Genomic DNA, 13,253 nt, shown 5'->3' with positions numbered 1-13,253 from the left:
CATCACACCTGCACGAAGTCCTCACCAGGGCTTGGCAGAGTTTGTGGTTATTGCCGGTCCGAGGAGTGTGGGAACGGTACGGTCAGGGAAGGAGTCAGACCATCAAATGACCCTGTTCTATCTGCTGAGGATTTTCTCCTTTTCCCACAGACCTGCCATTCCGATGTGCGTCACTTTTAGCGTTTACTTATACGTGTGGGTCTGTGTCTGGCCCCATATTGTGTTTCATTGGTCTGTTTGTCCATCCCGATGTCATTGCCACAGTAAGTATTAGGGCTTTATAATAATTCTTGATACCCAGAAAGGGAAATCTGTCCATCTTCTGACTCAAAGCTGTCTCGGCTATTCGTAGTTTTATTCTTCATTGTGAATTTTAGACTCAACTTGTTGAGCTCCAGAGAATACCCTGTTGTGATATTGATTGGAATTCTATTACATTGATGGGAACATCTGGAAATCACTGACCTCTTTCCTCCTGTTGAACCTTTCTGTCCAGAAGATGGTGCAATTATTTATTTACTCATGTTTTTTTTTTTAAATAAATTCTTCAGTAAGGTAATGATGTCAGTCTCCATGAAAGTCATCTTGCCTAAAACTCTCTTCATTATTACATTAAAAAAAACCCCACAAAACCTTCCAAGCAGCAGGTGTTATGAGAGCATGTTCTGAGGACAAAACTACATTTTGCATTATTCGGGCTATTTAGAAATGTGATTTTTTAGCCCATGTGAAAATTCATATTAACACGTGGTTCATCGAAGTTTCCATTCCCAAAACGCTCGGCTAGTTGACATTTCTAAATGTCTCTTCTGCATAGTTTAAGTCTTAGTAAAAAACCTCAGTTTTTCTGCAAATGGTTTGAAAAAACTGCTTTGCATGCTACCCCTTCTGACTTGTCATAAATCCCTGTAGCCCAGAGGTGTGAAGTTAGAGCGGTAGGAAGGTGGGAACAGTCTCTTTGGTTCTACGCCTCACACTGATCATGCTGACCTACGACATTTTGAACAAAGTGGCCCATGCTCTCCCCTCTGTTGGCACAGACTGTTGACCCTGTTGTAATACAGACACCTGTGCTGTATGTCATCGACCAACTGACCCAGCTGAAATAGGGCATCCTTAACACGCAAGTGACCTGATCAGTGCTGTCCCAATAATCCCTATAAATGAGCTGAAATGGAAACGTTTTATGAGACGCTCCGGCTTACGTGCAGCTAATCATTCTGGTAAGAAACCCAAGAGAACGCTGATGGCATCTGACAAAAACGATTCATGCCTGTTAGGCAGATGCACGGTGCTGAGTCCATTAGGGAGAAAAACAGCACTGTCCTAGCTGCTCATCAGAGGGCGGAAGGCCACATGGAAAAGAGGCAGACCATTCACAGAAATCGCTGCCGAGGAAAACAGAGCTGATGTGTGTACGAGGGGGTTCAGGCTGGGACTCAAGAGGGACGTGACGTTTCCGTTGCTTCTCAGATCCCTCTACAAGGTCCCCGACTACTGGTCAGCAGTATCGAAAACTCGGACGCCTCCGGGACCGTGAGGCCAGCGGTTGCCTTGTCTTCTCATTTTCTAAGGGCGACCAGAAATCCAGATATTTCTGTGAAATTTCCAAATTGTTCGATGCCGGCAAGAAGTTCAGACGTTTTAAGGATGATGATATCTGGAGGAAGATGTCTACAGCCAGATGCCAAGCCACCAGGTCAGGAGCTCTGCCTTGCTCAAGCCTGCAAGGTCCTTACCACAGAAGCCACCTGGGAGCTACATTCAATAGTAAATAGAAGACACTTCCTGGGAGATTTTTTTTTAATCACCTTTCCCAAGGCACTCAAATTGTTATCTACTCTGACAGTAGTTAAAACATCAGAGTTCATTCTTACTCAATTGAAGGCTTACTCATAACTCTTCAAAGTGAAAATGAAAGTCCTCACGGCATTATCTGATGGTGTAGGGATGGCCATGTTTGTGCATGGTTTTGCTTTGGGGGCAGGGGCCTGGTTCAGGTGCTAGCTTGCTTTCTCCATTTCAATCCAGGAGAAAGAAGAGGCTGGTTATCAAGAGGTCCAAACTGCAGGCTTGCTGTGCCCCGATGGTATGACCTGAGTCAGGTACATGAACCCCTCTACTTTTCCATTTCTTCATCTGTACAATGGGCATGAACATGCCGTGATGGTTCACACCTATGGTGTGCTAGGCTCTGTGCTGGGAGCTACACAAATTACCTGACTTATGCCTTACAGTTCAATGAAGACTCAGGCATTATTAGATACCGTTGTATAGATGAGAGGGCTGAGGCTCAAATATTAAATCGCTCACTTTTGGGGGACAGATTTGGGATTTGAAACCTCCACAAAGCGAATGTGAATTCACCTGGAACAAAACCCAAGGTGCTTTCCAAACTCAAATTATATCATGGGCCAGCTTCTCCGAAGGGACCAACACAGGAACACGGCCATAAGCTGGAGATGGGATTCACTTATTGGTGGACCATCTGCCGTGTGTCAGGTGCATCGCGAAAAATAGAACAGAATAATACTTGGGTCTCGTGTTCTTGTGTTCAAGGGACTGACAATCAACTAGAGGGACTCTGAGTACATAATGAGTTTTAGAGATCCTTGCTTTGTGTCAGATCCTGGGAGAATTCAGATATAACCTCTAAGGCTCCAGCATTCCTTGGGCAGTGTGCTTTGCATAAGCTGTTTGTTCTCTTATCTCCTGAATGTTTTCCTTGTATTTTAAAATGTTAACCTTTTCGGGCACCTGGGTGGCTCAGTCGGTTAAGTGTCCGACTTCGGCTCAGGTCATGATCTCACGGTTTGTGAGTTCGAGCCCCGAGTCGGGCTCTGTGCTGACAGCTGGGAGCCTGGAGCTGCTTCTCCCGTTCTCTCTGCCCTTCCCCTGCTCACGCTGTGTCTCTCTCTGTCTCTCAGTAATAAATAAATGTTAAAAAAATTAAAATGTTAACCTTTTTTCTAATGATAGGGCAGCCTGGACCACAGTATCTGGTAATAAGTTGTAAAAACATGGCATTGTTGTGGTTCTAAGTCTTACAAGAGCAAACAATGTAGTTCTGAGTGGTTTCTATTCCAAAGAATACTTTTTTGGGGGGTGGGAATACATTTTCTTTAAGGCCAAACGACAAGAAAACGTTTTTTACTACATTCTCTTATACCTGTGTAGAACAGCATTCAGTCATTCAATTAGCATATGTTATATATGTTGCTGTGGGCCAGGCACTCTAGCAGGGACATAAGTAGCAAGATTCCTACAATACAGTCACTCTTCGGAGACGCCGTCTAGTGGGAGATGAACACGGGGCGGGGCAGGGGGACAGTGGCGCTAGAGAGCAGTGGTTAAGAGTGTGGTCTCTGAAATCCAGCTGTACAGATGTGAGTCCTTATTCTGTACTTTGGGTGAGTAACTTAACATCTGTCTGCCCTTCCTTCGTCATGTGCAAACTTGGGATAATAGCATCTAGATCATTTGGATGTTAAGAGTAAATGGAAATATTAGTACATGGGACTATTATTAGAAATACACCCTCAGAAATGCATCATCGTGAACATCAGTATATATCGAATGTTCATAGAAGCATTGTTCATAATAGTCCCCAACACCCCAACACCCATCATTAGTAAGCTGGATGAATCAGCTGACTGCAGAACAATGAAAATGGATCATCTACAGCTGTATCCAAAAGCATGAATGAATATTTAAAAGAACAATATCAAGTTAAACAAGCCACAGTCAACAACATAGATGCTTCATGATTCTGCTTCTATCAAAATTCAAAAACAGGCACCATCATGAAAATTAAACCAGGTATTTGTACGGATACATAATTAAGCACAAAACTATCAAGAAAAGCGAGGGAATTGATGCCGTAAAATTGGTGTCCGTCGTCGATGGGGAAAGGGTGGGAGTTACCCAGACAGGAAGAATGACGTAGCCTAGGGCGGCTGGGGAGGTTTCTAGGCACTTGGACGGGCCGGGTGTCAGCATCCGCCTGTGGGAATGAGGGGCCGGCCTTCCCAAGGTGGAGAGAAGAGCGAGGACGTAGGGAAGTTACAGGGGGGCGGCTGTGGGTGCTCCCAGGTTAAAGATTGGAAGTGACACAGACTTCTGGAAGCCAGAGCAGGGGTCTCATGGCTGCCGGGTGCTTTCCTTCTTTGCGCTTGTGAGGCTGGTTTGGGAGTTCTGGCGGGGTGAGTTAGGACTCTGACTACCTTGGCCTCACTTCTGAGGTCTCTGCTGAATGCTGCCTATTTGCAAAGACGCCTCTCCACTCTAGATGCTAGAAACTTGAACAGATCTACACACAGGCAGAGACTGGAATCAGTCAAAGACTCCAGGGGATTCTCTGCAGATTTCTGGAAGCTTCTCTGCATAGCTCCCACCTCTCCGTTACTCTGCTCCGTAAATCCTAGCCTTCTAAGTTTCCCTGACCTCCGACCTCTGGACTCTCCCCTTAGGTCATTGTTTAAGTTTGAGTTCCATTTCCGGTGGAGGAACCAACCTTTCCAGTTTTCCAGGGATGGAGGGACATCTGGGGACACAGGACTTGGAGGTGCTGAAACTAGGATGGCTGGTCACCTGAAGTCAGTCTGCAAATGCCTCCAATAGAAAGTGTGTGTGATCACAAGGATGGCTTGTTTTCTGTGATTCCTACTTCTGAAAATAATCCTTTCCTATGTGTTGTCTTCTAATTGCTTACAGCAGGAGCCTGAGTCAACATCCTCTTCCTCCCTCCTGGCTGGAAGGGGAAGTTCATCTTTTTTTTTTTTTTCCATTATGAGTCTCATTTCTTTTTCTTCTACAAATGAAGATACAGAACTAAATCCAACCATTGTGAGGATTAAGAGATAATATGTACAGATGTTTGAAAATCACAAAATGTTATATATAAATGCTTACGTTTTAAAATCTTTTTAGCTGTTTATTTATTTATTTTGAGACAGAAAGCGTGAGAAACGGGAGGGGCAGAGAGAGAGGAAAAGAGAATCCTAAGCCGGCCCCAGGCTCAGTGCAGAGTCCGACCTGGCTCTTGATCTCAGGACCGTGAGATCATGACCTGAGCTGATAGCAAGAGTCGGACGCTCAACTGACTGAGCCACCCATAAATACCTACCAAGATACCATATCCACTTTCATACTTCGAACACTTCACTTATACCGATAGATACTAAGCTTGAAGCATATTGTTGTGACAGGTTGTCTTTACACAACACCAAATAGAGAATAAAATAACAAGTGTGACTTTGGAAGACACAATAAGGAAAGCTTTGGAAAAATGTTTGTAGAATTATGACAAAAGGTTCATATGATCAATAATCGCATAGTTCCTAAGAAATAAATGTATGAACTCCCCAAGGAAAAAGACATTGGAGACCACTGTGGCCATGACGTCTTGGAGAAAAGCTCCACTTGACATGGAAACTTGGAGTGGTCACACCTGCTCGTCATTCGCACTGATTAGTGACCGTGCTAGTGGCCGCTGGTGGCTTTTCTCCCTGCCTCTCTCCTTGTGCAGATCCGGTCATCCACGCCCAAGGTTCTTTCTGCAGTACGAGCACCCCCCACCCCGGGGCCATCTTGGCAGCAGAGGACCCAGGAAAGCATCTGCTTCTGCACCTTCCATGAGCACCTGTCCCGTGAGAGGACTGCCGTGTCTCCCCCAGGTGCTTCTCATCAGATGCTAACCAACGCAAGAGGCTGTAGCGTTCAAAGCGGAGCACGGGGGCCCCTTGCTCAAATGCGGGATTTGCACAGCTTGCTTTAAAGAGAGACTTGGCCTGGCCGGTGGAAGGTGGCATTCTGGATGACAACAGAGTCCAGGTAGGACTACTCGGCGTCAGCATATTTGGTGGCTGAGGTAACACTGCCCCGCCATCTGGGGGCTGGGGCTCGGTTGAGACCGGTGTCCCTGGGGGCCGAGGAGACGAGAAGAAGGATTCTCTTCTACCTCGTCCAGCTGAACAAAATCCTGGCGTTCCTAAGGCAGGGACGAACTGGATCTAATCTTTCCTCTTGCCTCCTTTTCTCCATTTTAAAGAAATGTTGCCCAAGCTTGTGTTCACGTCCCTGCCAGCTTTAGTCAGTGACCGCTCAACGTCCCCAACGTGGTTCCTCCAATGCCGGCTGGTATGGGGGGGTCAGGTACGCGGTCTCGGGTGTGTTCTGAGTGCCACGTGGTCCGGCCGTGAGACAGGAGTGAGGACTTCTGACCTGAAGGTATACAAGATTCTGCGATGGGGGATTTTGTGAGCTCAGGAAAGACTCGGTGACTCCAACAACCAGTTCCCCAAAGGCTTCTCTGATGGACAGAGAAAGCGGGGGGGGGGGGCGGCTAACACTCATGACAGGAAACATGTGTAACCAGTGGCCAGGGAATAATGACATCAGTGATTCCAACACGGATGACTCACTCCTAGGGTTCCATACTCTGGTCAGCCCTGGCATAGCACTGGTAATACGTGAAATTATTACCCAGGGTGTGTGTGTGTGTGTGTGTGTGTGTGTGTGTGTGTGTGAAGGATTAACAAGTTCCTTGGGTGTCTTCTCAAAATAGAAATGTAATTGTCCTCTTTTCAGATGACAAATGATTGTCATCATTTTGTAGTCGCAAGTAAACTACAGCGTGGCAATTTGTTTCGTGTTTTTCAATATAGATTACGTATGTACATTACGTATTTCTTATGTGTCATCCTATGAGCTTTTTCTACGTCATAGTATCTCAAGACAGAACAAACCCTACTTTCCCGTTTTGAACAATGTTTTTGTACGCATTTACCCTTCAAGTTATTTTAGCCGTCCCCTACGATAGATGTTTTGGTTGTTTCTAATTTTCTGTTATCGTAAACAGTGATTCCGTGAACATCTTAACACACGCTTGTCCCCACGGACACTTCTCTTATTTTTAACACTCCAATCTTTAATTCTTCTTGAATTTCTTTTGGTTTAATGTCTATAGATACAGCAAAGTTATTCCAAGTGTGGAAAGGTAGATAATATTTTGTCCTTTTATTTTCTTATTCCTGTAAGATATATATTCCAGGTAGAACTGTCACCTCAGAAGATATGCATATTAACCGGGCTCATGCCTTCTAGCAGGAGGTCCCAACTGATATTCTGATCCACTGTAGTGGAGTGACTTTCTTTTTATATACTCTCACTGGCGACGGTTAGAGACTCCCTTTAATTTTTGCCAGTCATTTAGGAGGGAAGAAAGTGAGGCTCCTGGTTCTCTAATTTGTGTTCTTTGAATATTAAAAGTACTTTAGTTTTTCATACATTTCTCGGCCGTTTATATTTCTTCTCAGAAGCACCTGGATTCCAATTCCAGAGAACTGGAACGAAAAAGTGTACCAATAAAACAGCTAGAATTTGCCACATGTTCACCTGAGCCAGGCACTCCCCCTCGGGGCTTGGAAAGCTGCCCTATCTGAATTCCAGCTCCCTTCTTTTTTTTTTTTAATAAATAAATTTATTTATTTAAAATTGTTTTCAGTTTACTTATTTATTTTGAGAGAGAGAGAGAGGGTGAGTAAGTGTGCAAATGGGGCAGGGGCAGAGAAGGAGAGAGAGAGAGAATCCCAGGCAGGCTCCATGCTGTCAGCACAGAGCCCGACGCAGGGCTCGAACTCACGAACTAGCCTCGAGTAAACTATACAGTAAGTACAGTACTCGAGTAAACTATAATTTATTTAAATTCAAGTTAGTTAACATGCAGAGTAGCATTGGTTTCAGGACTCAGCCCCCTTCCTCTGCCCTCGTAGTCCTCTTCCTGCTTTGTTTCCTTGTCCTTCCTGGTTCTTACCCCCTTTCCAGCACATTCCACGTTGTTTTTGCTGAGCCTAGCCATCTTCTGTCTCCCCCACTGAGATGGTGGCTCCGTGAAGACAGGTGAATTTGATTGCTTTTCCTCTTCCTCTGTGTCTTTAGAATTTGGCACACGGTCGGTGCTCAGTTCATACCTGTTGAATAAATAGGTGGTCTGAGATCTCTGTTTGATAAGAATTATCCTGTTGAATCATCACAGCAGTTCTTGAGGTGGTATTGTTTCCCCCTCCACCACTTACAGCTGAGGAAGATTTGAGGAAGGAATTTGACCACAACCAGAAAGGTGAAGTGTCAGTGTCAGGATTAGAACTTGAGTCTCTCCAAGTCCGGAATGTTCTTATCCACTCCTTCAGGAGTCCTGGGCTAGAGGAACAAGAGCCTATGTCAGAATCAAGAAGCAGACCCTTTCGTAGAGAGATGGTTGCACGCCATTTTCAGAACGATCACATCGTGTTGAGAGGCATATAGTGAAGTTCACACAACACGGATTCTTTCTAGGCTAAGCACATTGCAATGGTCACATCCACTAGCGCTCTGAAAATCAGCATCTTTAAAGAAAACAGCTTAATTTGTGTGCCAGTAATAGAGTTATTTGCACTGAGGAGTGGTGGAAAGGAAGGTGAACGCTATGTGGATTGACATTTGTGGAGTGGGTACCATGTGCCAGCTGCTTTGTATTTATTATTTCGTCCAGTCTAGACAACGACGCTGGGAAACACGCAATCTGAGGTCCGTTTCCCTCCTCCGTGTTCACGCAGAACCCTGGGCTTATCTTTATGCACAGTGTTTGAAATCCTGGCTCCTGACTCGTCTTCCTCACCACGCTGGGATTTCTTGGAGGCCGGCATTATTGTATCTTGTTCCTTGTCAGACGAATCTCCAGAATCTAGTGTGGCTCCTGGCACAAAAGCAATGCTGTAAAAAAACTAAATAAATGAATTACGGTGGACTGTCCAGTTTGGAAAGTGGAGTTCAGATAACCTTGAGGGTCTAAAAATTTAAGAAATGAAAGCATCACATACATGAAAGAACTGGAAAATAACCTAAGATAGTTTGTAGTCAAGTGCTTGATTTTGCAGTATACAATGTCTGAGAAGCAGACTTCAAAGAATGGAAAGATCATGGTGGGTTGAGATTAGTCATGGGAAGATTCATTTCTTTATTCATTTGTTCAGTATATTATAAATGATTACAACGTATTGCAAACTCTCTTGGGCATAAACATTAACCAGCATAATCCTTGACCTCAAGGCATGTACATTCTCACAGAAAAGTCAGAGAGAGGGATATCTGAGACTAGAATACTCCCAATTTCTAGTCCAATGTAATTGCAATAAAAACACAGGACACGATTTTCCCTTTGCAAAGATCAGTACTGATCATTTGTTTTTAAGTAATTTTAACTTCCTTCATGCCAACTCCAGCAAAATTGAATATGCTTAAATTTTCACTGTGTTTGAATTTCATATATCTTATAGATGGCAGCTCAGCCCCCGAGCTCAGAACTAAGATGTCAGTACCCAGCGTTCAAACAACATTATTGTCACCATCGTCAACGACATCATCAAAACGTCTCTTGAGCCTTTACGGCGGACCAGGCTCTATGCTGACGTCTTGTTGGCTCACAGGTGATGGACACGCAGCACTGGCACGCTGAGGTGCAGATATAAAATAGAGTCATGGGGAGGGGGTGACCTATAAGCCAAGAGGAAGCAGAGCTCACGCCATCTCCTGACTTCTTAACCTACAATATGGACCAGGCATAAATGGATGACTCTAATCTGGTCAATGCTTAAGGAAGCTCTACCTGAACATGATCCACATGTTTATAGTTCCGGGATCCAGCAGATCTAGGAGACTGTGTGAGGGTGGACACTTCCTGGATTGGGATCCACACGTTTATAGTTCCGGGATCCAGGAGATCTATGCAACTGTGTGACGGTAGATGCTTCCTGGATTGGGGGAATGGCCTTTTGGTAGAAAGGGGAGCCTTCAGAGGTAAACAACTAAATCAGCTCTCCTTCTGCTGAGCTGACTGACCCCCAGAGCCAGCCCTCTGCCTAAGTATCCAAATAGGCCTCCAGGACGTCCAGATTTGCCGTCACCTCCGTGGATTAGAGGGATTATTTCATTTAATCCTCCAACGGCCTTATGAGATGTTCCCTGTTACTATTTTGATTTTACAGATGAGCAAACGAAGCCATGCAGAAATTAAAGAAACTAGTTTACGGCCATCAGCTAGGACTGGGAGATTAGGGACCGGAGTCGAAATTAGAACTAGAACTACCCTATGACCCAGCAGTTGCACTACTAAGAATTTATCCAAAGGATACAAAAATGCTGATTCGAAGGGGGCGCATACCCTCCAACGTTGATAACAGCGCTATCAACAAAAGCCAAATGAGAGAAAGAGCCCACATGGCCATCGACAGATGAATGGATAAAGAAGATGTGGTATATATATATATATATATATATATATATACACACACACACACACACACACACAATGGAGTATTACTCGGCAATCACAAAGAATGAACTCTTGCCATTTGCAACAATGTGGATGGAATTAGAGGGTATTATGCTAAGCGAAATAAATCAGTCAGAGAAAGACAAATAACGTGATTTCACTCGTGGAATTTGAGAAACAAAACAGATGAACATAGGGGAAGGGAAGGAAAAATAAGGTAAAAACAGACAGGGAGGCAAACCATAAGAGACTCTTAAATACAGAGAATAAACTGAGGGCTGCTGGAGGGGAGGTGGGTGGGGGGATGGGCTAAGTGGCTGATGGGCATTAAGGAGGGTGCTTGTTGGGATGAGCACTGGGTGGCCTATGCAAGGGATGCATCACTGGGTTCTACTCAGGAAACCAATGCTACACCGTATGTGAGCTAACTTGAATTTAAATAAATATATATATTTTTAATTTTATTAATATTTATTTTTAAGGGAGAGAGAGACAGGGTGTGAGCAGGGGAGGGGCAGAGAGAGAGAGAGAGAGAGAGAGGCAGAGTGTGAACAGGCGAAGGGCAGTGAGAGAGGGACACACACAACTCAAAGCGGGTTCTGGGCTCCGGGCTCCGAGCTGTGCACACACAGCCCGATGCAGAGCTCGAACTCACAAACTGTGAGACCACGCACGACCTGAGCCAAAGTAGGACGCGTAACCGACTGAGCCACCCAGGTGCTCCTAAATAAATAAATTTTGAAAAAAGGAGAAATATTCAGGGGAGTCCACGTAGGCTGAAGTGAGAGAACATTCAACAGCACCTTGAATCCATATGAAGAAATAAAGAACACTGGTAAATCCAACTACATCGGCAGATACAAAACGCGTATAAATGTGTTTTGTGTTTGTAATAGTTTCCCGCATCTCATTTAAAAGATACCGCTTAAAGCAATAATTACACATCTTTGTTAATGGGAACACAGGGCATAAACATGTAATTTGTTTGACAATAACAGCACAAAGGACACTGCCTCCATATAGAAGCAATGTTTTTGTGTGATATTGGAATTAAATTGGGATTCATTTAAAAAAAAAAAGCCAAGACTGCAGCTAACCAGAGCCCTATCGATCTGTGTTCTCTGGTTGGAAGGACAGAGACTCTAAAGAAGAAGCCGGAAAGAATCCTCAAAGGTCCAGCAAGCCAACAGCGCAGCATGTTGTAAGAAAAGAGTATTTTCGGCGCCCAGCTCCAGGTAGGCATTCAATAAATCCTTGCTGACTGGGTGGAATGAAACAGATTGTCACGACTGACGCCACATGGGAACTAATTGCAAAACCTATCTGGAGAACCACTTGAGGAAGCAAAGCAAAATGTACTGGGCCGATGCGAGAGCACTACCATGGTTTGAGAACATCTTGGTTTCTGGGCTGAAAGGCAGCCGAGGTTCAGTGTGGACAGTGTGGCGGCGGGAAGCCAAAGGGAATTTCTTCCACTTCGTAATTTCAGAAACAGTTTAGACAGTTGGTGTATTAAATGCCCGGGAAATTGTTTTTGAGGCTTTGCAAGAGAGTTCCTGCCTTTAATCTCCACATCCATCTATGCAATTGCAACTTAAAACGACCTTATAATAACTCCCGTCTCCTACATTTCTTACTTCGGCATGAAAATAATATTGAAGATTATATTCTTGGAAACCGTACTGTCGCAAGATGAAATCAAACAGTTAAGCTTCAGGGGAGGGGAGAGAAATGGACCGGGAAGGGGTTTAACAAATGCTAATGCCGAGCTTGTGTTCCTGGGAAGAAGAGACTGTGGTCTTTTCAATTTTCAATTGAAATGCGGCCCTCTGAGATCCTTCTGGTGTTTGGGAAGTCAAATTGTCTTATTAAATTGTGCAGAAATTGACAGATTCCAAACAAATAGAGAGAGTAATCATTGGAGAGTGCACAGTAATCTGGCAATATGGAAATTACAAATTATAATATTTTCCCTTTGAGTAAATGAAATATGCAAAAGAGTAACTGCCTAATACAATAGAGTTTGTGTAATCCCTCGGTAGCTGCTGTTAGCAGGCTATTTTATCACAGTTGCGTACTTCTCGGTTAATAATGAATGCGCCGAATTAGGTTTAAAACGAATTATAAAAACTTTTAAAGTTCAGGTTTTACATAAAGCGCCATCAGGAAATATCAAAACGCTCTGGCAGCCAGTGGCATAAATCTTTTGAAATGTCTGTGCACTTTACTGAACACTGTTTTTTTCGTTGTTGTTGGCTTTTTTTTTTTTTTTTTTGGTATGGTAATGCCAGCTCTTCTTTATGTCGGAAATTTTCTCATCTGTCATCAGCCTATTAAGGTGCCTAGTAATCTTTGGTCCTAAAGAAATAGAAAAATGTAGCTTTACCGCAAGTATTTTTACAATCTTGTTGTTATCTTAATAAGATTGTGTCTCCTTGTGTTTATCTGTGGAATACGACATGGAAATCCAATCCCGGTAGTGACGATAATATTACTTCATTTTATTCAACAACACTTTGGTGAGTGCCCTCTACCTAGAGGACCGGGAGCTCGGTGTTATGAGGGACATAGTAAGCCCAGCGCTCAGATCGGCCTTTCGGGGGTTGACGCTTGTTTACAGAGCAGCCGGAATCAGAGTTTTGAACATTCGTCTGGTTCTCGTTCTTAAAACACTTGCTGCAAGATCAGTGTCCTCAGTCAACTCGTGACTATTCAAAAAGTTTCCTCATCTTCCCATCTCCTAAGACCCGGCCTCATTAATTTCACTGTTCATCAATTTCTGTCATAGGGAAAGGACACAAAGAAGGGAAGGCTCACACCAATAAGGATGTGAGAAATCTGACCAGCGATCTGTAGGAAAGTGTCTGGATCGTCTGGGTGTCGATGACTTTCTTTCTAGGCTCTTCCTTCATGAGCAACCTGGAGTCGCCATGTTCAGAGCAAG

The sequence above is a fragment of the Felis catus genome, chromosome B4 (assembly GCF_018350175.1).
Source record: "Felis catus isolate Fca126 chromosome B4, F.catus_Fca126_mat1.0, whole genome shotgun sequence".
Taxonomy (NCBI): Eukaryota; Metazoa; Chordata; class Mammalia; order Carnivora; family Felidae; genus Felis; species Felis catus.
Note: the sequence above shows the minus strand (reverse complement) of the source record.